This window comes from Caloenas nicobarica, chromosome 6 (assembly GCF_036013445.1).
Source record: "Caloenas nicobarica isolate bCalNic1 chromosome 6, bCalNic1.hap1, whole genome shotgun sequence".
In the NCBI taxonomy this organism is placed as follows: domain Eukaryota; kingdom Metazoa; phylum Chordata; class Aves; order Columbiformes; family Columbidae; genus Caloenas; species Caloenas nicobarica.
Window position 1 is genome coordinate 38022501 of NC_088250.1, and position 27500 is coordinate 38050000.

Below are 27500 nucleotides of genomic sequence, written 5' to 3' on the forward strand. Positions count from 1 at the left end.
ATCAGAATGAAATGCATGTGTGTTGTTTCACAAGGTTGCGAACTCTTGCCTTGCAGTGATCACAAAAAGAATGCAAAAACATTAATGTTCTCATTGTCATATCTACTTTTGCCTTTTTTTTGTTTTGTTTTGTTTTTAAGTTGGCAGTCATCAAAATTATTTTCAGAGTCCAAGGCATTTATTCTTTTACATGTCTCTGTGGTTTGTGTGTTGGGAACCCTCTCTGTATTTAACATACGTGGGTGCATTTCGTAAAACTGTGTCAGCTTGGAAAAACTTGCCTAAAAAACCAGAGTGATTTGGGGGTTTACTCCCATTGGAAAAGAGGAGGGAAGAGGGATAGCTTACAGGGAAAAAGTCTAGTAGGAGATTAATTGAAAGTCCAATAGAGAAAAATCTCTAGGAAAAAACCAGCCCAGTAAAGTACATAGAGATCTGTTTTCTGAATGATGGGCATCACATATTTGCCATTCCTGTTAATGAGAGCTGTGTGTGCACATGCGCAGCTGTCAGAGCATATGAAACCCTTAATGTACGGCTCACTTTGATTTTATATTCATAAGAGTCTTTAGTTCAACTAAAGCTTTTCAAGACCCAGCATCAGATATAATGAGGTTAAATACATCTCACAAGATCTTTCCCTTTTTGGTTATTTAGAGATGCAATGCAATTAAATACATAATGTAAAGAAATGCATTACCTGAAAGTTTACTCTCGGCAGCTCGCTTGCTTCTCCTTTCAAATAACACGGAAACTAGACGGGGAACATCTCTCGAGTTTAAGTTCCTGTTGCACAGTCCCTGCAGTCCTGAGAGGAGAAAAACAATAAAGAATTTCTTACTGTTCAGCTTCAGTTTCTGTGATGTGTTAGGATAAGGTGCTCACTGAAGCATCAGTACTTGACCGTGCCCTTTAGGTGGTTCTCCATGCACCTGTGTCCTCTTGGAAAGGAGAAGATGTGGTGCCTTCAGGGGATGCAGTCAGTTTGTGGAGCACAGCCTGGCAAGTTGTTTCATAGCTTCTTACGCACCTTATTCTGGAACCAAGCATTTAATACCTATCCTTTGCCTTTATCACTTTCTCTTCCTGATAATCCACCATCATACTGGTCTTCTGAGGCTAAATACCATCTTCCTCCCACGTATAGCTGCTTTTTGTTGCCCTTTGGTGTACACTTTGGCTAAGCAAACATCATTGTACCATGAAGAACATTATCAGGACACCATGATCTCCTCCTTCGTGCTGTGTTCTGCTCCTTGCTAACGTATAAGTCAGGGTGACGGGAAATCTTTTGATGTCCTGGTGGGGAGGTTTTTAACAGTGGAAATAACAGGTAACCAGTAACAGACTTGCAAATTCAGAGTTTGAAAGCCTGTTGGGAAGAGACTGTCTACAGCATTAATATGTATGAGTGAGAAATTAATGTCCCTTTCTGCTATTTGAACTATTATTAATTCTTATTATGATTTTGAGAGCCATTATACACATTGATAGGCTAATGAACAGTCATTTATAGAGAGATTTTAAGACAGTTTATTCCTGGGAAGAAAACGCTAGCACTTTAAGACGTGTTTTGCAGTATTTCAAAGTCCTAATTCTTGTTGCTTGCTTTACTGCACATCAGGGTGATTTCTACCTAATCCAACTGTCTAAAGTAATCTACGATTTCCAATCAATCTTCTCTTTATTCGGCCTTTACTACCGTAGTATCTACAAATCCGTATTCTCTCCAACTCCACTTAAAAACCATCTATAAACAACAATTAGGTGTTTTCAGTGTTTTTGGAGCTCTTCTGTATGCTAATAGTCCTGAGGCAAAGTAAAAATCTCTCTCTTTTTCCAATATCATCTCCATCGTAGCTGATATTTTTTGTCTACTTTGTGCTAATTACTCTGCTTGGTCAGTACTGAGCTTCTAGAAAATTTCCCTTCTGCTTCAGGTTATTGTGAAAAATAGGTTATTGTATCTCTGTCTTTTCTGTCCGTTCTTTGAAAATGGGAATTATTAGCATGCAGGGCATGGGTGAGCAGTACAGTTCAAAGGAGTGCTTGATAATACCAGAAATAGACCAACCTGATGACAACTAGGAAAAAGGTAATTAGGACACATTCCCACACTGCCATGATGGTTTTATCCTTGGTCTGGCACTGAGCACCCCTCAGTCAACACCATACATTTGGTAAGATGAAGTGGTCTAAAAACGTATCTGTGGTGGGTAGTAACAAGTTACCAATAATATTTCTTGGGCATTTAGTAATTTAGCTAGAAGTTTCAGGAGGAATGAGTACCCAAGAGGTGCCATGGAGTCCTTATGCTGATGCTATTTTAAAGATTATGTGAAAAAATCCATTGCAAGCTTAGTATTACTTTTCCTAGATGATGCCATTTTAATTAACATCTCTATTATGTGCATGGGAACAAAATTTTACAGAACTATATATTAGGCAAAGTGCTTGCTCTCCACCTTCAATTTCCCCTATAAATAACTTCAGATATTAGAACAATTTAGATATGACCAGAATATTAGAAGATAATTCAGGGCATTATAGAATCTCAGAATTCTGCTTGCCAGGCTGAAGCTGGATAATTACTGTCCATACAGCTTATATCGGAGAATGTATAAATGGTAAATGGAAGGCCACAAGACCTCTGACCTAGTACTAATTTTGTTTCTTAGGATTTGGAAAGCAGGTTTTTCAAGGACTTTGTCTAGTACATTACTGGCAAGTCATTTTGTAGTATTTTGGAAGAAATATGCTCTTCTAAAGTGTGCCCAAATGCTACTATGAAGTCAGGTTCAGCCACACTTAAATTACTTAGCACCGCAAAGAGTTCTATTGATTTTCTGGAAGATCAACAGATGTAGTTCAACAGATTGTCTGCAAGTAAAATTGTGCTTCATGTGAGTAAGGTGGTAGAAGTGCCAATAACAGAAACACTTAATCACCTTATTTACAGAATTCAACCAGCACGGCCATGCAAACTTATGCCAGGACTTCAGCCACTGAAACAAACAAAAAAAAACCTACCTCAAAATCTGTTAAGAAATATTAGCAGGTAAATGTGTTAGTTGATTATAAATATTTTTAATTGAACTAGTTTTCTTGAAAGGTGTCAGGCAGAAGGCATGAAAAATAAATAATTTGTCTACTACCAGCTTCTGTGCAATCATGGCTGATATCCACAGCATAGGAAATATTCAAATATTGGCTCATCCTTCCAGATCTCCTCAGCTGGAGAAAGCTGAATAGACTGTGCATCTGTATAGATAGTGCATCTGTCCAACTGCAGTTACAAAATAACTTCACTGATATTCCACAAAGGAAAATTCCACCCAGTTCCCAAAGCTGCAACATCTGTGTCTGGTTTGGAAGGCTTGAGTTCATGTCTTTGATTTTTCTCTGCAACAGGTTGGAAAGATTACTACATTGGAAAGATTTTTTCAATGGGGTCTAGTGATTATGCCTTCACTTCAGTTCCTTATCTCTAATATGAATTTAATAGGTGTCACGTAAGCACTGCAGATAAATAGGTGATTTATTGTTTAAAATGCACACACAGAGACAGATGTATGTATATGCGTATACTCTAAATAGAAATCCTTTTGCCAGAGTTATGATTCTTCCAGAGACAGTTTTCTGAATGAAGGTATCTGTTACTGCTGTGGATTTCCCACTTAAGGCAGATGAACACCGGAATGAGATTAATAAAAATGGGGCATTGCAAAACCTGACTTGCAGGTTTTCTGGTGGAATCCACAACCTAATATGAGAGATCTCTAGCGTCAGTACGAGGAACGTGAGATCCACAATAGTCACCAAGTCCCTGGAGAGGGGACATTTGTAGGGTACGAGATCTAGTCAGCAGATGTGGCTTAGGCTCAGGCAATTCCCCACAGGATCAAGCTCCCCCAGACACTTAGACAAGGTAATCCCCCACCTCTGGAGCACAAGATTTTCAGCTCTGGCAGAAGAGGAAACATTTCTCTACACGGGGAGAAATACAGCCATTGACACCTAAAGCTCTTCGAAGGCCACAATCGCAGCACCTAATGAGCTTATGTGCCTTCAGGGATAAATGGCAGCTTATAATGGTGAATTTAAGTGCCTAGGTAGTGCCTAAGGTCCACATTAGATACTCATATAATTTTTGTTTTATCAAGATCTGGATTTCTTTTTTTTTTTTGATTGCTCTGATAGACCATTAACACTTTTTTCAACTGATTTCACACATATCCTTTCGATATATCAATTAGGGTCTTCTGGTGCCTGCTAAGCAGAATTCACAATGTCGTTCCTATCAATCCTACAACGCTACGTGTTACCCTACTGTATGGAAACTTAAGATCGTTATTTAGCATCTTACACATGATAGAGTTTTATAAATTTTTGGTTATTGAAGGATGTTAGATATAAAATTTATTACAGTTTTGCTGGTAGGAGATACTGGTCTGTACTAGTCTTGTCTGACAAAATCTACAATAATAACATAGCAAATCCGTAAAATCTTTTTGTCATGAGTGACAGACTTCTTTTAAACCCACGAAAGCTAGCGGTGCTGTCTGTTGTTGCTAGTCCTCTCCATGTTGGTCAGTTTTCTCCGTCTCCAGGATGACTCACATCAGTAGGAAGGTTTTCTCTGAGCTTAGACTCTAGTCTTGCTTCAGAAAGGTCCTCCAAGAACTCACTGCCTGCACGGTTCAATATGTACTGCAGAAACTTGCATCCATCTGGGCAATGATCATGCTTCGGTCTTCAGCAGGCTGCAGCAAAGTTTGCACTGAATAATACAACTTTTGAGGAGTTTGCACAGAAACTGTCTGCACCAAAATCCAGCAAAAAACTGTGTCAGGAGGCAATAAAAAAAATCAAGTCATCGGTACATAATCATGATCGCAGAACAGAGCTACATTGGTTGAAAATATAGTGTAGCAAGGACCTGCTCTGAACTACTATGCAGTGTTATGGAAAAAGTAGCTGTGAAACAGAAAGGAAGTAAATACATTCATTTATTCTGACAGTCATAACATCCTTGTATCATCTCGGTGGAAAGTTACGAAAGATGTCTAAAGAGATTTTCAAAAGACATCTAAAGAAACCTCACTCGAGGCTTACAAAGAACAAGGCTCAAGGCCAACTCGTCTTGGAAAGACAAGTCAGCATATTGCACTGTAAGAAATCCATGACAGTCCCTTAACATCATCACGTAATAGGTTCCCGAGAAACCAAATCTTATCAGTCTCTGGCATTATGCAAATTTCTGTCATAATCTCAATCTGTGGGCTTCAAGTCCTAATCAAACTGCCTTCAGATTCACAGTTGGCGAGCCTCCTATTGAAATTGTTTTCCTATCCTCCATTTACTTGTCCAAGGAAGTTTTGGGGCTTGGCATGGCATCAGAAAGCCTCAATTTCATGTGAACATGGTGACTTATAAACAAATCCAAGGTCACCACAATATATCTCACACAATAAATTGTAATTATGCCTTTTTGGCCAACTCTAAATATCAGAGGGCAGTAGAAACCCATAAACTAACATGAACAGAACAAAAATGTGTAGAAACAAGAGGTATTTAGAAGTTGAGGTGCAACTCTTTAAAAGATTTCTTAAATTTAAGAATGATTTTATGGGTAGCATAACCTCAGGGTTATCCATCCATGTAAATTGATGAATATGTGTATGCTATATCCGTACGTATTCTCCCAAGCACAATAACGCTAATAATAATAAAACGGCTCGTTCAGAAAGCGGTACTAAGTATTTTCGGTGGAGACTGAGTACTATTAAATCTATTTTGGAAAGATTTTATAACCTTATCTGGAAAGTTGTGTGAAATTCTGATTCAAGAATGATTAAGTGATATTGGAATAGAAAGAAAAAACCCTCACATTTTAGAAGAGATGCTGAGGTGATATAGGACACAGAGAGACTAGAAGAGAAGGCTTCTAATAAATGGGTGTTAACAAAATACAGACAAAATTGTATATGATCATCCTGAATAAAACCAAGAAGTAAAAAAAAGAAAAAATAGATGAGAAAGTGCGGTTTAAACTAAAGAACTATATTCCACACAAGAGGTGTATAACCTGGCTACGAATACATTGAAGCTGTAACATTCCTGACGATAATAGTTGCCATATTCTAGCACAGTCTCCACTCAAATTCGAGACCGTAAGAAAATATATCTTCACTGAAGATGTAAATAGAGGCTGTCATGTTTGTAATAGCAGCAAACTGGTAACTAAAGAGGTTCATTTCGGGCTCTTTGTTCCCAGGAGGTGTCAAGGAACAATGTGCCCTGGTAACCTCCTAGTTCTCTTTCCATGACCTCCCCTTCACAGTTGCAAACTCTTTCTGCTCAACAGCATTTTAAAATAGATCTTTCCAGGTCTGGAAGCAACTGTTTTAGTTAAAAAAAAAAAAAAAAAAAAATTGGAGGGCATGCCCACAAATAGATTTTTTTTTTCTTTTGAGGTGGAAAACAGCCCAACATATTAAGAAACAAAGGGCATTGGGAAGAAAATTAGTGGGTAACCCATTTCTTCCTTTTGTGGTTTGTTTTTATTTGTTTGCTTGTTTTTCTTAGAAAGTTTTAATTAAGTTGTTGGAAAGGAAATTTAAAGAAAATCAAGAAAATCTGCACATGAAGATTTAGCTCCTCTTCAGGGCTTTGCTCTGTGAAGGATGCCCAGATAAAACCTGTTCATAGGAAGACCAATTCTAGATTGACTTGGCTTTTTTTTTTTCCCTAAACATAAGCATCTACCTTTAAAATTAGATATACTGTGATATTTACTGATCTTTTTCTTTTGTTAGCACACAATTCTGTTGGGCTACAAAGAGCAATTCATGAGTCTCTCTCTAAAATAATATTTTAACTTCTTTTGTCCCCCCTCAAGAACTTTACCTTACACAGTGTTCCAGTGACACCATCAAATCAGTTAATTTACCTTTTGAACAAAGAGGAGAATCTGAAGAACCTCATTGAAAGGGTTTAGACCAGTGAAGAAAATTGCCTTAATATTAAAAGAACAGGAAAACCGTATAATTTGATCTTATAAATATGGTAGAGCCTTTACTGTTATCATTGAAATAAATGAAGAAGTTTTAAAATAATTTGTACATGGATTTTGCTATCACGCAAAAGTTTGTGCAGGAGGGACATATTATGCTCCAGCTTAGTCTCTTTTGTTATTATAGTTATAATTTTTTTCAGCATAGTGGAAATTTTATTGCGGATGCCTGGCCTGTCTCTTAACTCATGCTAATTATATTCATAATTAAATGTTAAACAAGAATTGACTAGGCCAACTGGCTTGCACAGGTGTTTGTGATATGAATGGTTTAATGCTTACACAATAAATTATTGGATACAAATCTGCAGTAATCTGCTCAGTGAGAACCTTTTTCAAGAACTTTGCTGTACATGGCGGGTCCGGCATAGTGCTTTGAAGCCAGGACTTGCAAATAGCACTTACTAGACAACGTTATGTCGAAAATGTGACTCTTCCTCAATTGCACAAGCAGTAATGAGGCTAAAAGTTGTTGTGTTTTGGGTTTTTTGTTTTTTTTTTTCTGGACTCTTACCTATTGTGGGAGACAGATGCTCAGAGCTGGAGGAGTCATTGGATGCTTGGTGGAAATGTCATGTGCGAAACAGTGTACCTCACTTCAGTTTGCAAAAAAGTTGTTCATATTTGTAACCGATTGATCGCTGAGGCTCTCATAACTCTCTATTAGGTTTACACCAACTGCCGGTTGACAAAGAGTGGACTCAAAACCTTTCAAATGGAAAAACGTGTGGGTCTCAGTTTGCTCCTCTTCTACTTACTTGTTGGCCATGGCAAATAGTGTATTTGTGTAATTTAAATTCAATCGGTGGTTAAGAGACTATTTTTGTAGGGGAAAGAAAAGGCAGAAGCATGACGTGATCCAACTTGAGAGCTCATATATAGATTAACATAAGAGAAATTCAGAGAGAAAATCGAGCAGGAGACAATGGTGAAAGAGAAGACAGAGAGAAACGGAGAAACCCAAGCAACAACACTGGGTAGAAAAGAAGGAAGGAAAAGAGAGTGAAGGAGCTCTTCAGTGACTGTGACAAGATCTCTGTAACCTGGAGCGTTTGCGGGAAGCAGAGGGAGAGGAACTTCTCATGAAGGTTATCTGGAGCTCTTGACAAAGTGAGAATCGGCACTCTAGGTTTGAGAGGAAAAACATTTTATCAGGCTTGTAAGTGAAGCTTCCACTCGGGGAAAGTAATAACAGGAGGAGAAGCAGCCTCTTATGCCCCAGTTACACGATTTCAGATGTGCAAAAATGGAAGGGTTGAGGGAGGGGGTTGAAGCAGAAAGAGAAGACAAGGAAGGGAGGGAAAAGGAGAATCTTGAAGAACAAGAAAAGGGGATGCTGAAAACCATCACCTTCAGCCCTGTGCTGTCTTCCTCTTTCCGTTCACCTTCTTACTATCTATAAGTTGCTACCTTCCCCAGTTAAGAGTAATAACCACACATCTCTGTGTGGTGGCACATTGAATTTGAACCAACAAAGAACTGACATGAAAATATCTTGGTGGCAAAAGAGGACAACTGAGGTGTTCTCTGGTCCTCATTGTGTAGATATTTGAAGATCTGGACTACTACCTAACTTTATGAATTACTTTTATGCGTCATAAATATTTCAGGCAGCTTTGGCCCCTGGTAAATTTAAGCTGTGCTCACTTATACAAGTCCTTCAAGGGACTATTACCCCCACTAAGGCTCTCCAGCACCTCTGACCACACTGCTCAACTCCTGACAAAATCTTCATTTGCAAATTTCTCCACCAGATTGTGAAACTTTGTGGGTCCCCAAGTTTCTGGCAGGTAAAACCACCCATAAAATATGCCTTAATATGCTCCATGGCCTTGCAGTTTTATACAATATTCTTTTATAATGATGAAAATTGCACATAGCACCACGGCATCAGGGAAACCTCTTAGTAACTTCAGACAAGACTCCTGATAATAATGCATTAAATAAACTAGAAGGAAATGCATAATTTTAGCCTTTACACTGAAGACCATGACAAACCTTTGAGTGAGAACCTGGTAGGAGTAAAATTAATAATACAGACTCTGCTTTAATTGTACTTTTACCACTTGAGAACAGTAAAAGGTCAGAAAGAAGTTACAGTAAATCTTTTTTTTTTTCTTTTTTTTTTTTCTGGAAATATTCTAGAACTGGTTTGAAACTGGTGTGGAGAAAGAAACAAGAAATTAAATGTTCTGAAAATTCCAGAAAGTAGGCAGGCACAGAATCAAGTCATGAATCGTCCAAAAAAAAAATCCTCACAGTTTACCATAATAGCATACATACAGGGTTGGAAAAGAAAAATGCTAGATGGCTGAAGGGCATGATAAAACATAATAATAGGGCTAGAATAATAATGGTAGAGCTACCTGCAGAATACTCACTGAATTTCAGAGAAAAGTTCAGTTGCAGGTTGAAATCAAGCACAGATTTGTCAGGGTGGACATCAAAGCTCCCCCCTTTCCTGAAAGCATCGCCTTGTGGCATCTCTTGCCACAGGCCTGGCTGCCCAACGTCGCCGTTTTGAGCACGGGAAGTGCGATTCCAGACTGAAATACTTTGGAAAAAAGTAATGATGTCTAAATGTGAGGGCAGGCTCATGTTCTTACCAAGGCTGGGCCAGAGTTCAAAGTTAATAGGATTTATAACGTCTCTTGAGGGGCACAAATTGTGAAAAAGTAGTGCTGGAAAACAGGGTAATGTGGCTGCGGAAAAGCATCTTTAGCAGCTGTAGTGCACCAGCTGTGGCAGATAACAGCTAAAAAGAGAAGTCAAGTAAAGTAAGAAATAGTGTGGGAATGGAGTCAACAAATACTGCTGCACATCCTCCTCCTAAATGGGTGTCAGGAAGCGTGCGGCCCCGAGGCAACCTATTGCACAAGAAACTCTTCAACAAAAGTTTTACTTCTAAGGATCCTCCCTTGGATGCAGAAGTATTTCTGCAGTCCACTGCCTTGTGCTTGTAGTGCAGATACTGAACTGGAAACGCCCACAATTTTAAAATAAAATGCAATTTGTCTTTCTTCCCAGAGACTCGAACTGCTCCCTTTGACTCCTTTCTATATAACATTCATTAGCCGACTAACCCGTTTGACTATTGCTACATTTTGGCCAAAGCACTAATGCTTTAATTGCTTGGGAAGGTAGTACATCACACAGATAATCTCGCTAAGATCAGGAGCACAATCTAATTCGCCGACAGCTCATGGTCTCACTCATTCACTGTTAAACACTTTTGAGTGATAGTGTTGCACAGGGGAAAAAAAAAATAAAATTCAAGCCAGGCACAAAACCTCTTCACCTGTTTGCTTAAATGGTTAGAAAATCAAACTATGTATTAATCACTCATACAAAAAGATCTGAGGCAACCAGAAAGGTGTAAGCCTCAAAGGTTTTAGAAACCTAAAATGTAACTAAGAACTGGAGAACTGCTTAAGTTCGTATGAAATACCTGGTGTTTGTAACGGGTTATCAGGAGGGCCTCAGCGAAAAAGGAAAATATTTTCCAGGCTGTCACGGCTGCAGTGTCACATAAAGGCAATAGCTGCAGGTACAGAGAAAGCACGGGGTGAGTGGGACTAAAACCCAACCTGTATTGTGCTGTGTATCTTCTCCGCATGCTTTTAAAGGTGAAATTGAAAGTAAAGATGGACAGGGAGGAAATTGTGCTGCTACATACAATGGGTGCATACCCATAAGGAGGGTAAATAAAATAAGCATGCAAGAAGCAACAATTTTTTTCTCTTTTTTTTTTCTTTTTTTTTCTTTTTTTTCCTTTATTTCCCTTTTCTCTTTTTCCCCCTTTTCTCTTTTTCCCCCCTTTTCTCTTTTTCCCCCTTTTCTTTTTTCTTTATTTTTTTATCTATCTTCTTTATATTTTTAATCTTTTTTTTATCTTTTTTCTTTTCCTTTTTTCTTTATCCTATTCCTTGTTTCTTTTTAATTTTTCTATCTCTCCTTTTTCTTCCTTTTCTTCTTCTGTTTCTTCTACGTCTTCTTTTTTTCTTTCTTAATTTTCCTTTTTTTATTATTCTTTTTTCTTTTCTTTTCTTTTTCCCCCGCTTTCCCTCTTTTATTTTCCTTTTCAAGCAAAAAACAAACAGGAGAAGCGAGAAGGGTTGCCTGGCAGGCAGGTTTATATACGCTTCTGCAGCTCCAGCCCTGGGCTATCAAGTGCCACTTCTAGAACAGCCTTTTCCTTGGCTCATGTTGGATTTGCATCTGTATGTTCACGTGCAGCCAAAACTAACACTCTACAGCTGAGGTCATTGCTTGTTTTTCTTTACACCAAAGATCATGGCACCTGATGAGGCCACATTCCGGCTTGGAAGTGTATTAACATTTAAAAATAAAATTAGTCCCCGCTGTGTGGATACCAATCCTCTGTAGACAAGTATTACAAGTGCGATGAGAGTAACCACTTTAGGAGATATTGGTAGAATTTGATCCAAGATATGTGTTTTTGCTTTGAAGCGGTAGCTGTCCTTTAGTTCAGATGGTATTTGTGAATCACTGCCTCAAAAAAGGGGTCTTTTGGCACACGCTTTAGGCTGATGACAGGCAAAATGAAGTAGATTCTGTCTCAGAAATCTCCAAAAATAATCTTAGGTTTGACATAACACACCATGTCATGAAGTGATATAAGCCACATAAGCACAAAGCAGGCTTTAAATTTAAAGAAGAATAATCCTATTTTCAGATACGATACTTTCCATCAATTTGGATAACAAATATCTGATGCAGAATATAAGCAGTAGGCTGTTAATGCTGAGATCCGTTAAAACCTGCAGTTCCTAGTGGTTAGTGACTGTGGTAACCTGCTTTCTACCTCTGCTATCTAATAGTTCATCTGACTATCCACACACTCAGAGATCAAGCATGCACACAAGATTTCTATCTGGAAATAAAGTTGTTTTTGTTTTTGTTTTGTTTTTTTAAAATTTTCACCATCTTTAACCCCTCAGCATCAGTGTTCTAGAGTTCCCAGTGCTAAAGAGTGATGCAAAATGCATTAATGCTTAGCACTGGGAAAACCCAACTCCTGGTGCCAAGAGGTTCATAAATATAGTAATGAAACCTCTTGACTCAAAGTGAGCACTATTTAACAGAACAAGCATGAACAGCCTTTAGGAGATTTTGCAGCTGGATTTGTTCCACTGTGTCAGAGCTGAGCCTCCATGATAGTAGTTTTAAAAACTGTGCATGGCTAAAAAACAGAGTTTAAGGAAACCAGGCAGCCAAAACCAAAAATAAAAACTGTGGAAAGGGAAAGTAAATGCACTGCTGTATCGTATAGCAGGAAAATAGGCATCAAGAATCGCAAAGTATGAGTTCAGTGACAGATGTCAAGGTCTTTGGGAAGTGTCCACCAAGCTTTATTTTGCACATGTTCCTGAACAACTAAAACAAGTACTTTGTGTGATAATTTACTGGCGAATCAGTATCAATAAATCAGAGTCATGTAAGCAGTCATGTTTATTATATCCTTGTTGCTTAATATTCATGATAGTAATTTATTTTTATAGTACAGTTTCACTGTTATCTCCTCCATTGCTGTAACTTTGAGTCAAGCAAGCTGTGAAAGTAGAAGGTCAGGTAACCCTTTGAAGGCTGCAAAAGTTCATTCACTTGGAATTTGCTTGGTTAGTTGTTTTTCTTTTTTTAAATGCTCTAGTGGCTCCTTAAAATATTTATATTATAATTCCTAACCTAGCATTATTTATTTAACAAATATCACTGCAAAATGAAAGTTGCAAAGCAGTGTGTGGAAACCAACACTATAAATGAAGAATTCAAAATTCTGCACAACTGAAAATGATCACAAAATCTGCTGCTAAGGTCTGTAGTTTAACTGAAACCCATGCTTTTCTTTTTAAAAATTTAAGGCACACATTTATTTAAGAATTCCTAACATTTTCCAATGACAAGAATGAAATTTCAATGTAGGTATTTTTTTGTTTTACATTAAAAACAGAAATGAATTGCATCCTTGATCTACCAAGGTGTTTTGCTGTGCTTTGTCAGTTTAAGTGGAAGCAAATGAAATTCCCACTTGACACCACTTTTCACTTCAAGAGAAACACAATGGAATTATATTCTAAGTTGAAGTCAGGATCAAATATGTAGGACTTGTTTTAACTAGGTCAGCAATGACAGAAACAGGAGTTTTTATCCCCGGGACATGCAAAGTACAAACAACTACAACTTCTACCTGTCACTGCTACTGAAACACCCCGTTACTGACTCAGTGAGTCCTTAGTAACTTAAGACCTAATCTTTAATAGTGCATTTTAACAACGTTCAACAGATTTAACTAAGTAATCCTTGTTTCTTTTCATGTACTTTTTAGTAGAAAACAGGATTTTAGCTTTTTCGGTTCAGATACAAGGTTCCATACCTTTCTGTCAGTGCAGTCATAAAGCACCATTAGGTTTAATGAGAAACAGCACAAATTAGAAGATGATGTAGATGTCAACATCTTCTACATAACCTATAAATCAGAAGTCAGCAGAAGAATTCTTGGTTTTCTTTGGATGGCTTTGTTTAATATTTTTCTGTGCTGCTGATCTGCTTTACCGTTTCATCTCAGATTGAATATATGTGGTGGAAGAAGCCACATGAAGCTCTTCTGGATAAAGACAGTCAATAACTACACAATAGCCTTATTGGGATGTCCCCTTGTCTTTCATTTAAGGATGAGCTTTTGATGAAGCTGTATTGCTTACTGCACATAATCAATTGTTCCTCATTTAGGAACATATTTTTCATCAGACAGGAGGTGGAGGCCACAAAAAAATATTGCTGATCAGATGAAGGAGTATAAACCTACCTCATCACAGAGATAGCATCTGAAAATGCTTCAGGTTTATTGATGGCAAACAAAAAATATGACTAGGCTTCAAGAAATGACAAAGATAAGCAGACATAAAAGACATTTTTATTCTAAGTGTAAACTATCATTAAATGTATTTAGATTTATACCCTATAATTATTATGATTGTAGCAATTAATCAATCAACTGATTAACATGTAGGGTCAGCAGGACGCAGTGATCTTATCTTGAAGCTTGAATTAATTAATTATTCCTTACTCTACATTATTATTTTCTACTTGTGTATGTTTTCTCCAAGTGTCCCTGTTGAGAAAATATATCTTTTTTTTCTTTTCTATGATGTATTGAGTCAAGCACAGCAAGTTACTGACGTACATTTACTAATTTGCCATCAGAATTTCAAATTAATTAAAAGATTTTTAAAGCATTGCATAATTTTCAACTACTTGTTATATTCTAATTAGCCAGGTTCAATTAAATTGTTTTCAATGTAGCAACTTAAGAGCTCTCATCTCTTCAAGTGGAGTCAAATTCAGCGGGTGTATATTGTTGCAATGATATAATTCTGTGTTCATTATACCACAAGCCAGCGAAGTCTTCCTGCGCAGTGTATTTGTTGACTGCCTGTGGCGGCCTGAGGAATTTCTCAGTTCCACAGGCAATCTTGCTGTCAGAGGGTCTTCCTGAAATTCAGCTACATTTTAATTTGCTTTATGCAAAAGTGTTATTTCCAATATCCTCTTCATTGTGCTGAACATTTCCTCTGTCTCCTTGCGGTGGAATTTGGGTCACGCTGGAGTCACTAACAAAATTATTGCTGGCTTTAGAGAAGACACCATCTTACCCTTCATCTTTGCTTCCTTCAGGTGTTAGTAGTTCATTGCCATTACTCTGGCATCCTCAGCCATAATTTAATGAAGCTTCTTTTCATTTCACAGCATACATCATTGCTTCTAACATATTATTCAAGGTGTTGGTTTATTTGTTTGTTTGGGTTTTTTAATATTTTGGACTTAGTTTTTGGGTTGTGTGAGTGTCCTGACCATTTTCAGCATCTTTCTCGTAATGATGAGGTCCAGAACTGGAACGGAGCCATCAGTCAAGGAGAGGTGGCCCTGCCTCCCTCCCCAACCTAATCAGCGATGCCGCTGTAAATATCGTGCCAGATTTTACTGCTCTGCGCACCCGATTGCACGGTCACTTTGTCTGATTTCCTCCTGGTTATCAGTCCCGTGTTTGTTTGACATTCCCAGCTCTTAAGAACTTGGGTTGGGGATTTTAATTTTTTTTTTTTTTCCTTTTTCTATCTTACATTTTCTTATCTTTTTCTTTTACTCCATAGTTACTAGTTTAAAGTAAGCCTAGTAAGCCCTGATGGTGTTGAAGGAAGACATACGTGCTCTATCAGATAGCACCTAATTCGGTGACTTGTCCCAAAAAACATTCAGACGATCTGTGCTTGTAAATCCACATTTCTTTTCCATTGTCGACCACTGACCTGCACTACGCTTGTGCTTTGATAAAGAATATTGAGTGGACTTTATATCCATCTGCTTCTTCTCACGTGCTGCCCTGAGGACCTCTCATGTCCTGCTGGGCTCTTCCTCCTCCGCTGTCTCCTGCCATGTCCCCATGCAAACACACACAATGCGGTTCTTTTCTCCATGTTTGCCTTTTTTTTCTCCTCTTTAGTCTTTAACACCCTACTGCAGTGAGGCCATGTCCTGTTTCAGGCTGTTGGGCTCTACTATAATCTATACAATCAAAAATAAAAGAGATGCTAAAAATCCAGCTGCTGGTTCTCTGACTGAGCTCTCAGAGAAGTTCATATTCCACCCTCTGTTTGTATTTTTTTTTTTTTTTTTTAATGCTAGTGTAGGAGATAGCAGTAATAGCAGTAGGTTTGGGGGCCTTAAATAGAAAGGGTAGGAGAAGCAGTTATCATCAAGCTTTTGCTTTGAAATGTAAACTTAGCAAAGACTTCCCTGATGAAGTATACATATGGAACTACAAAATGCCACTTTTTATCCATTTGTTTTCCTGACCATAACCACGTTTTCATACTGTCAGCATTTTCATTAGAAGCTCTTTTTGTCAGAGGTTTATAACGAGAATGTAAAGATTTGCTATGGGCTAAATCTCAATCCAAGAGCAAATGTTTATACCAATTCTGAAAACAATCAGCTTGCCCATTTGTAGTTATGCATGTGTTCATCATCTGTTACTGCTTGTCCAATGCTCTGCAACTTCTGGAAGGAAAAAGAGACATCTGGAGGAAAAAAAAAAATGCTATCCTGCAGATAGCTTACTGTATGTTCTCCTGAGTTATTGAATAAGGTACTACATGAATGCAAGCTTTTCAGTTGATACAAATGTTTTTTTACTTAAGCTTGTCAAATTTACTGCAGAGAATATTTCAACGGATGGTTTAAACTGGTCTCCTTTTGTGCATTACTGACATGGCAGTTGTGTTAAAAATTCACTGGAAATTATTCACCTAATGAACTGAGCCACTTTTACGATGCTAGGCACGATGAATTCTTTGAAAATGTTTTAGCTTATCTTCTGGACCTGAGGGTTAACAGGGTTTTCCTGTCTGTCACTTCCACTGTGTATCAGTCATTAAGTCCCACGATATTCTGGGGATGAGTTAAATTTAAGGGATGATTTACTGTCTTTATCCTTCTCTGGTTATCTTGGTTTTGAACAAAAAGGTACAGTCGCTTGTGTGGGCATATATAGGGGCATAAAGATAAATTTGCACATAAAATAAATATTTAAGACCAGCTTCACAAAACTATTTGTCTCTGTAGGTCTTACCTGTCCCAGCATGTCTCAGTACAAAATTTATGTGGATAAACTTCAGAAATAAAGATTAAGCAGGCACTAATCCTAAAGTTGCCTCAATTTTAACACAGAAGGTGCCTGAGGTCGGTTGTAGAGCATATTCAGGAAGCTTCGCAGCATTTGGTACTTACATACAATACCCACTATTATCAGTATTTACTTTATAATAGTATTAGAATGATAATAATAACTCAAGTCTCTTTACGGACTACCTTACACATCAGTGCTGCAGTGAATGAGCACTTTCCTTGCTAGGAAGCAATGGGTGGGTTGAGGTATTGGTGGTACCACGTCTACAAGAAAGGACATGGTCACCTAAGCCCAGGGTAGAAGCAGAGGCTGGGAAAGAAGCCCAGAGAGATGCGTTTAAGTCTCCAGAAGAATCTGGGAGAGCATTTTCTTCACGGTTTCTCTGCTGTTAGTGGCTGTGGGTGTATTTACAGTCTTGGGTCAGCTCAGTCTGAAGCTGCTGAATCTCTCTCAGCCCTTTGCCAAGGGTCTCCAAACATCTCACCGAGGGTCATGGGTCACAACACGGTTGCTGGGAACCCAAAAAAATTAAGCACTATAACCCCCGCTGCATAGTAAGCAGCGTGAAATTTCGGTGTTTTTAGCTTTTTTTAAAAGCTTAGTCTATTCAATCAAAAAACAAACAAAAAAAAATCCCAGATGACGCCTCTAAGTTTAACCAGTGACCCTCAAGGGGAAAAAAAAATGTGGCCTTCATTAGAGTTTCTCAGTAGACCACAGCAAAAATTGAGTTGCCCCATCCCAGACACGGGTACATCTCTGAGTGCGGCAGAGTGTCACACCAAAGTGGCTGCATCCCCTTCTAAACATCTATAGTTAAAGCTGTTTGAAAAGTGCATATAGACCAGCCCGTAAAGCCGTTAGGGAGTTTATTTTTTCCTTTGGCAAATAATTCATGAACAGTTATAACTCGTTGACAAATCATTGTGCGAATAATGAAGAGTTTTTCAGGATGGTCATGAGCGCGCATCTGGTATGAATGTTTTCAGAAACACGTCTCCATGCTGGCATGCACAGCCCTTTCGTCTTTGGGAGATTTGGAGTGAATAAAAATGCTCACCTGAATGTTTGTGAACATGCAGGTACATCAGCAAACCTTCCTTGAAAGAAAAAAAAAAAAAAAAAAAGAAAAGAAAAACATCACAATATTATTTCATTTTTGGCTTTACTCACCCAGCTCTGCTTTCATCTGGGAAGCTTTAAGAACCTAATTAATTATGAGCTAATTAACTAAGCTTTGCAGATTCATTGTGAGATTGCTAGCATCAGTATAAATGTTTCACAGCAAGTAAACTGAGGCATGCAGATTAACTTGTGTAAATCAGGAACCAAAGCACGCAGTGACAACAGGAGCCCTCTCGTTTCCATCCTCCACTTTACAAACATTTTTGCTCTTCTTTTGTGCTCTTTCCAAGCTTCACCTTTTTAAGGGTTAAAACAGGATCTAAAATCCTATATGAAATCTGTGCAAGTATGTGTTCTGCATAAATCTGGGCCACAAAATTAATGTACTTGTATACATTTTCCCCATCTGCTATATTGCTGACACATCCAGCTTGTGGTCCAGAATGTTTTAGGGAAGAAAGGGCCATCTCTATGTTCAGTGCAATAGTTCAAGTGGAGTTATAGACTTACTGGTGCACTCAGGCTTTTCCACTAAGCATAGAAAGCAGCTTGGGGTACTTAGGAACTTTTCTTCAAAAATGTCAAACCGCTGGGTCTTGGTGGGGGAAGAAAGGCTGGTACTTTAGTTTAGGTTTGATGGTGTGGTTTTGGTTTGTTTGTTTGTTTTTGTTCGTGGTGGGTGGTTGGTTGGTTGTTGTTTTCTTTTTTTTGAGGGGGAGGAGGGTGTATTTTGTGTTTTGCTCTTTGTTTTGTTTGGTTGGTTTTGGTTTTTTCTTCTTTAATACATACGAGGAATTAAATAGCGTATTTGGTGAAGAAATAAATTTCCCTTCGTACTCTTTTATTCACATCAGCTATTATAATATGTGTGTGTGTGTATGTGCCTACATAATATATACATTTTCCATTAAAAAAAAAAAAAAAGCAAAAAGGTTAGTATAAGGCTAAGGCCATCTCAAACCTCCAAATAGTGTAGGAGTAATTTTGGGGACTGTGATCTGGGAAAAGCATCTCTTCTCCAGTTTGTGACCGTAGATCCCTTACCCCAGCTGTGTGCCTGTAATATGTTTTTCTACTTTGAGAGGTATTCACTTGAAGACAAAGTGCTGGAGAAATAGTGTAGGAAAGCTTTGTCCAGAAGCTTAGAGGATTTGCTGAGAGCGATATTGCGTGTTAGGAAACTGTAGCCCGTCCAGTGTGAGGCTGTCGTGCCGCGTTCCCCGCTGCACCAGCCTGTCTCTTCTAAAATGCAATCAAAGCGTGTTTTCCAGGAGGTTGGTTACATATCCTTGGGAGGAATATTGGCCTTTTTTATTCTTCAATTCATTCAGCATACCAGAACTTTTTTTTTTTTTTTGCATTGTTTAGCTGTAGATGCCCAATGTTCTATGCAATTCTAATTTCCTGGAATTCCCTTTTCCCAATTAAAAAAAAAAAGCCGGTGTATTTGCTTTTCTTTTTTTTTTTTTCTTTTATGGCTTTTATTAACACACTACTGGATGTTTGTGCCTAATTAGACCTTGTATATTGTGGCACATCTATCTTGTGAGTTTATGGACACAAAGCTGAGGTCTAGCAGAGCCAGCTCCAAGTCATAACTTTAGAAGAATCAGTGTGGCAGCTTTAAGTCACCAAAGGGCTCTTCTATGCATGGGGAATCTCCTGTGGCTTTAAGGTCATTTCTTACTTGTAGAGCCATGTAGTTTTACTGTGACTTCTGGGAACAGGCAAAGATCAGAAAATCTTTGTATGCATCCTGTTTCTTGATCAGTTTGTGCACTGGGAGGGCTATATAGTATGCTCCTTTTCAAAAATAATAATGCATTTACTTACTGTTCATTACACACCGCTCTTTTATTTGGAAATACATTTACTGTACTGGTGAAGTATTTGTGATGGAAACAGCAGGGTTAGCTTATCTTTCTGCAAAAAGAAAAAAGCATGGCAAGCTTACCTGACTAAATCCTTTTCCATTATTGCTGATTGTGGTGCAATAATTAGACATAATTAGGGAACCATGTAGCAGTGTGGAGGTGGAAATTAGAGGCTGTATCAGAAAGAAGGACTAGATACTGTTAAGAAGAATACGTTATGAATAGAAATACAAACAATATTTGGTATTCAAGTACTGCTGGAACTGAAGTACTGAAAGTATAGGCAGAGGTAGATTTCAATGCTATCAAAGTTTGATATCTAACACAAATCAACTTTCTTTTTCAGAACAGACTTGCTTAGGTGCATAGTCTCTTATTTTCTGCAAGAGCCTGATCTTGAGCTCTATCATAAGTCAACTAAAAACTGAAACACTTGAAAAAAATGCCATGGAAGTTACGCGTATCCTGTGATTTCATATTTTTTTAATGTATAAACAAATAACACCAGCACTAACATAGGGTGGGTAGTTGAGTTGGATTATGCTTCCTATTTTTAAGCTGTCCATTCAGCTTTCATGTTGAGTATGTCAGAAAGTGCCAAAATTATCCTGTGAAGTCCACCATGCAATGGCATGACTGGGTGATCTCTCACATTTCAGTTCACCATAGCCAGTTACTCACTTATCTCTATTGACACAGCAGTACTGTCTTCCACCAGACAGCCACCTCAATATTTGTCTTCCCCACACATAAGGCCTCCCCATGTAGAAGCAATGCATCACCTATTTATTTGACTTCTTCTGTTTTTGCTGATGACTCGCTCTGACTGCATGATGGTGCTTTTACAGGCATCAGGAGAATTATTTTATCATTTTCCATAGTAACTCCCGTGTCCAGTAAAATGCAAAAGGAATGAGATTCTGCACCTTACCCGTATGCCAGGTAATAGATTTGTTGCTCCTGAATGAATCTTTGTGATTTTTTTTTAAAATTTTTTTATTTTGGAGTATGTGACATATTTGAAGGAAAGAGAAACACAGGCAAGCAAAGAGGAAAGTGAGACAAAGAAGACAGTTGCAGTGAGAAATGGGAGGACTAGGGAGAGATTTGTGTGAAGTCGACCAAGAGATTTGGGTGCAAATAAGTGATTTGCCCGCTTTTGTATTTCGAGACTTGCATGACAGTTGTGTGCATGAATCCTAGGCGTATTTTTGCAATACCTTTTGCTAAGCAAGACAGGCAGGTCTGAAACAGTCCCTCTCACAGAGGACGGTGCCCAGCCCCATAAAGTCTAGGAGGTGATTTATTATTGCTCATTACCAGGTCATCGTGATGAATGACCACAGCCCAGGGCAAGAACTGCTCACCTGGGCACACATACACTCAAAGGGGAGAAAACCAGAGCTCTAAAGCCCCCACGCTTGCTATGCTTCTCCTTCCAGGTGTGGTAGCACCTTCATGATCACACACATGTGCATAGACTCACGTTGAGCCCCGTTTGTCTCTGATCTGCCTTTTTCTTACAACCAGGATATCAAACTTTAATTTCAATAAAGACCATACTGGACAGCAAAACATTTAGAGGAGAGGGAAACCTCCCAGCCATACTGTCAGGCTCTAGGGAGCCAGAGAGGTCTCACAGCTCGCTGTCATTGCTGCTTATCCCATTGATGTTAATTAGTTCATTGCTTCTCGAGTAAGATATCTGGGTCATCGGTCCATTTGATCAACAGGGAGCCTTTAGAGATACACGTGGGGTCCATCCTGCGCTTAAATCTCCACTGCAGATATCCACAAGTTTGAAATCAGAGGATACCATATTGCAGAAATAGTATTTTCTCTTTCCTTTTCTCCTTCTGCCATGCCTTTATAAAGATCTATACAGAGCTCAGTTACAGTTATTCCAGTTGTACAGAAATCAGCCGAAGACGTTGTTTTCCACCTTTTCATACTTTTCTCCACAGGAGCAAGGACAGCTCAGCTCTACTCCATGTTCTTCCCTTTGGTTCAACTGCCTAACCTATATCCCCTTTAAAATGCAAAAAAATAACACAGGGAAGCGATCACTATTTTGAACAGCCTTAAGTTGCTTTTACTTGCTTTAAAAGGAGGAGTGTACAGAGCAGCTGCTTTACTGCCTCTGTGCATGACTCTAGGTGTGCCTCCATCATTATTTTATCACTTGTCATGCATTCACTGTGAAGATCAGGGAGGAAACGGGCATTTATATACTCACTTCATCCTTTCTCGTGTTGCTTTTGTATGTCTCTTCCTATCACACTGCTTACAGAGACGATGCCACAGAAATAGTGGCAGGGATTGCAGTTCATGCATTGTTCCAAGAAGAACAGAATGAGCATTTCCAATGAGGACACAATAAATCTTTGCTGTGCTCTCATTTATAGCATGCATGGTGCAAAAGCAGGTTAGATAAGGACCCAGTGATGTGACTTTATTCTTTTTCTGTTTGCCCTTTACACTTGCAGTTTGTAATCGGAAAGAGGTGAAGATGATGCACCAAAAAGAGAGGGAGAAAGCCAGGTGCACAAGTTCATGTGCCATCTCAAAGAGGGAGGGAGCTTAAATTGCAGCCAATTGGGAAATTTAGGTGCACAAACTTAAAACTAATAGTAAACTATCCACATACAATTTTTTTGGCAAAGCCAAGACCCCCTCCATTTGTCCAGAGTCGTATAGTGTGTGAATGGCTTTGCACGGGAAATGATTCTGAACTTTGCAAATAGCTTTTATTATAGCTCCTCTGTGACACTGCTAGAAAACAGATTAGATCATAGCTCATTTCTCTTTTATTATTCTGACAGTGATTTCATTTGTTCAGAACTTCCATTTTGCTTTTAATATCTCATATGCGGTCACATTTTGGGAGCTTTAGGATGTGTTGGTTCTGCATTCAGTGCTACATGTCTCTCACCTTAGCCAACTCATTACAGAGAAGCATCCTCCCTAAATAACAAATATTAACAAACATGTATGAACTTCAGATGATACAATCCCCAATTCATTTCCTGGGCTATGTCACTGCCAAAGAAGGATCAAATAAGGAGCCTGCCTTATCCCTAAAATAAAGCATGCTAGTGTGGGAAAAGTCTTTTGTTTTATACCTACAAGGGGGGAAATATATTAAACCCTGACCATGCAAAAAAATAGAGCTGAGAGTCGTCAGCTAGAACTGCAAAAATAAAAGCATTTGATAGCCCAAACCAAGCACTTCAGCCAGCCACTCTCTTCTGTAATACCTTACATGTCTGCCTTTTAAAGTCAACAGCATTTGTACTGTTAAGTTGCTCTCAAAACGAGCGTGGCTGGCCCCAAGTCCATTTTAAGGCTTGTTTGGGTTTTTTGTGTGTGTGCGTTGTTTTGTTTTGTTTCTTCCTTTTGTTTTGTTTGGTTTTGTTTTGCTTTGTTTCTTTTTCTTTTCTTTTCTTTTTTTTTTTTTTTCAGCGACATAAAGTCACTGTCCCATGGTTCTTTTCCTCCCACCTATATGATGCTGCCAGAGAGGTCTGACCCAGGATTAAGTCCTCCCCATTGGTCTCCAAGCATGACAGTGACCCTTTTGTACTGTCGGTTGTTGGGATTGCCTGGAACAGACTTCAGGCTGCTCTGAAGTTATGTCGGGCAACCATCCAGCAGAAAGCTGTTCATTAGAAAGGCCTAAAGGTCATTTTTGCACATATAATATCTTTCTAACCTAGTCTATAGACAGTAATTTATGATTTAAACCTGAAAAAACCCTAACTAAAACTGAATGCAGTATAAATAAATAAATACCAATTGCCTGCAACAAAAAAAATATTGTGCAGGTCTAGCTAGGACCATTACAGTTAACCAATTTTTGGAAGTAGTATCACAGCAAAGATCTCTATAATTTTATTTTATACATGTTCAACTGTGACATTATGATGTGTTTTTTGTCTTATGCCTGGATCCTTTACCTACAAAAGCCAGCTGAGGGTTTATTTTTTTTTCCCTTTGGATTGTAGGAAGATTTATTTCTGCGATGGCAGATATTTTAAAATATATTTTAAGTGTTTTCTATTATTTTCTCCTTCTGCTCTCCACACATGTTAAAATCCGTCCATAGCAAGGGTCTGCAAAAGAAGCTGGAAATGGTTATGTCCTTTTTTTCCGGGGCTTGTTTTCTTTGTGAGCCTGCAAGTACATCCCATTTGTATTTGTGTGTGTGTGTGTGTACGTGCACAGGCTTAGTCCTCAGGTGGAACTGTGGTTCCTGTGCTTTCGTTCTCGAAGCTGTTATTCTGGAAGGGAATGGAGGCAGCTGTGTTTACAGCTCAAGTCTTGGCATACATTTACCAGAATCTATTATTCATATCGTTCAGTATCAGGGAGAGATCTCAGGCCACCTGTCTATCTGACAAATTCACCCTTTTGTGAGCTTTCTGTTCATAGCAAATTATGTTCACATTGATGAATTGAGTTTTTATGAGCATTGCTAACTAACATTCTCACAGAAGGCCAGGGGCAATAGACTGCAAGTGTTTCTGGTCCACAAGTAAATGTTAAAAAGAAAAAACTGCCAGTATTTAAAGACAATTTGCCATGGAGGGGTAGTTAAAATATTTGGCGAAGCGTTGATATTTATAAATTCAAGAATGTCTATGAATTATTACAAATAGTATGCTTATAACAAATAAAAAATAATAATAATAATAATTCTGTACTGCCCCCTGTGCTTGTGGAGGGCTCTTTAGTATTCTGGGTATTAACAGGTGATCAAAGATTTTAACAAATCCTTACTGGGGCTTAACGCAAGGTAGGAATCATTTAGTTTTGCAAAGGGAACCTTCCCTTGAAAATTGGGCAGTCAAACCAGTGGGACAAAGCTAAGTAAAAGTAAAAATGATGACTTACCTGGTCTTTTCAGCATGGCACTGGAGGACAAGCCACCAGCCATGGGAGCAGCTACACCCTATAGATCAGAAGATGTGTAGTTATAGATCAAAATGTTTCCATAACGAGATTTTTGTCAGGATGTGTTGGGACAACATTCCCTATGCCAAACCCAAATTCCTCGTGCCTTTCCCTTACCCAGCCCTTTGGTAATGGAAGACAATGTCAGGGACGGAGTGTGACCCACCTCTGAGAGCAAAAGCTGGTGAGCTAGATGGCAACTTTGCAGGTACAATAAATAAATAAATAGATAAATAAATGCACGGTACAGCAGGTAAATATCTTTACTAAAATACAATGCACCCAGTGCCATTAAATACGCCTTAGAGCATGAAGTGGCCCAGAAGGTTTTCACGTCTCAGTGTATTTGGAGGATAGCGTGGATACAACAGGGTAACTCTCCAATGTGATTAGCTGCCAGTATCTAGGTGATTGCATCCCACCACGACCACCATAAGTATGCTTCAGCCCAAAAAAAGAGGATGGCAAAGTTATTTCAGTGAGAGACCTGATGCTAATAGCTGTATTGTGTGATCAAATTTCGAATGGGAAAAAAATTAAAAAAGAAAAAAGGGAAAAATAAAGCTTTTGAAAGGGAGAAACAGTTTCAAGGGAAAAACATTTTCAAGGGAAAAGTGATGCTTAAGACTCACTGATTAAGGTATAGAGGAGAAAAACAGGAGTGAAGAAGCCACCTGGCCATGAGCACTGGACCACCTTCACCCCATTCCAAAGGGATGCAGCTCAGCATCCCTTCGCATCCCATCCCGCATCCTGCCGGGATGCAGCAGCACCGCATCCCTTCTCACGCCACCCCGCCAGGATGCGGTGCAGCATCCCTTCCCACCCTATCCTGTTGGGATGCAGCATCGCATCCCTTCACGCCCCATCCTGTTGGGATGCAGTAAAGCATCCCTTCGTACCCCATCCCACCAGGATGCGGCGCAGCATCCCTTTCGCACCCCATCCCGCCGGGATGCGGCGCCGCATCCCTTCGCGCCCGCGGCGGTGCTGCCTCCCGCCCGCTCTGCTCCTTGAGCTGCGAGAGCGTGGCAGCCCTGCCTGTTGTTTTGATAGGTGCGAATGGAGCGGCTGCCCCTCGCGAGCTATATCTGCCGTTTCCAAATCTGTACCGCCGGAGAAACAGGTTGCGCAGCGTGGCCTGCTGATCTGCGCCTGCCTGGCCAGTAGCGTGGACATAAGGAGCACTGCTGTTCCCGTCTTCCAAAGTTTCGAGTCGAGGCAGAGGGTGATAAATGCGGTGGGTTGGCTTTCAGTGCATCAGTCAAAGCGCCAGTTTGGGAGACCTTTTCTGTTCGGAGGCTCGGGATTTTAATTTCACATGTGCCAATCAGGTTGTCAAGCGCTTTGGTAGACCCACCATTTTGTCAACCGGGAGCGCGGTGCGAGTTTAAGTGTAGCTGAGATTCAAGCTGGTCATCCCTTAATGGGAGAACGTTGTTCTGCTTTTCCTATTTTAACCTGGGTGTCTGCTAGGTATCTTCAGCAGTGTCAAACAGATTTGTAGAACTGGTGATTAGTTGCCCAAAGAGCATAATATATGCATTATTAATTATAGAAGGTAAGTTTGGCTAATTGTCATTTCTATACAGTAGCACTGCACGACGATACATTTTAACAATCTATAAATAATTGATAATTTTTTTTCTTTCATCTTCCTTCCTAGTTTGCATAAAACTAATGACTTGGTAAATGTTACTCACTTCAAAATATTCCACTGCTCCTATGAAAATTAAACTAACACTGTAACGTTAGCAAATAAGGAGATTTTTTTTTCTTCTTATTGTAGACTAAAAAAAAAAAAAAGAAAAAAAAGAGGAAATATAATGCTTCCTTGTATCAAAAATCTGAGTCTGTGAAAACCAAATGAAAATCACGCATAATATAAAAAAAGTGAGTAATAAGGGGACTACTAAAATAAACAGATTTGACTTTTAAAGGATCAAAAAATATTCAGGAAAGTTGTGATTTTACTCTTTAAGTCTTTAGAATGGTCAGAAGCGGTATTTTCTAAGCTTTAAACAGGATAAGACTATGACACACATACAAAAAGATAGATCAAGGAAGCCTTCAGTGTGAAGTGGTAGTATTTTCAATACTTATCAAATAACTGCATGCATAATCCCATAAATCAGGTTAGCTGAAGACTCAAAATTCTTCTTAAATGAGGTGTTTGGGTATAGTTTCTGGCTGCTTTGTTAATATGATTACAGTACCTTGCTGGTTCCCTGAAATGAAGGATTTGCCGCATCAAAAGTACAGTCTTTTTCTGAGTTCTCTGTTATTTCTACAAATCCACAATCTGTCAGTCTACAGCATTATTGCACTGAAGCTTACTCTCTAATTTTCACTGCAACCGAACACATTCCCAGAGTTATTGATGACACTGTAATTTCACATTTATTTTGTGTGGACTACGTTGCCTTAAAAAAAGCCCCAACAAAACAGCAAAAGACCTACAAACGAAGTATTGTCTACGGTATCAATATGTTGTCATTTATACCTACATGGATACTTACATATGCTTCATTATAATAATAATAAAAAAACAGGTTGTAAGGACTGCCTCTGTGACCTTTTTTCTCATTTTAACCCTACTGATATGTCACCCATGGCAACCTTAAACCGATTTTAATAGAGTCTATCCTATTATTCATTTAAATTGAGGTGCAAGAGCACTTAGACCAGAGAAATTTGCATTCAGCAAATGGGGATTTGATGAGCAAAAATGATAAGATATATGTTGTATAACATGCCCTATTTTGCC

General features: G+C 38.8%; 1 protein-coding gene across 1 annotated transcript in view; it reads left to right on the plus strand.

The window, feature by feature from the left end:
* The window catches only part of ARHGAP15 (Rho GTPase activating protein 15), a 325750-nt gene that overhangs the window by 266370 nt on the left and 31880 nt on the right, over nt 1-27500 (plus strand). The window lies entirely within an intron of this gene.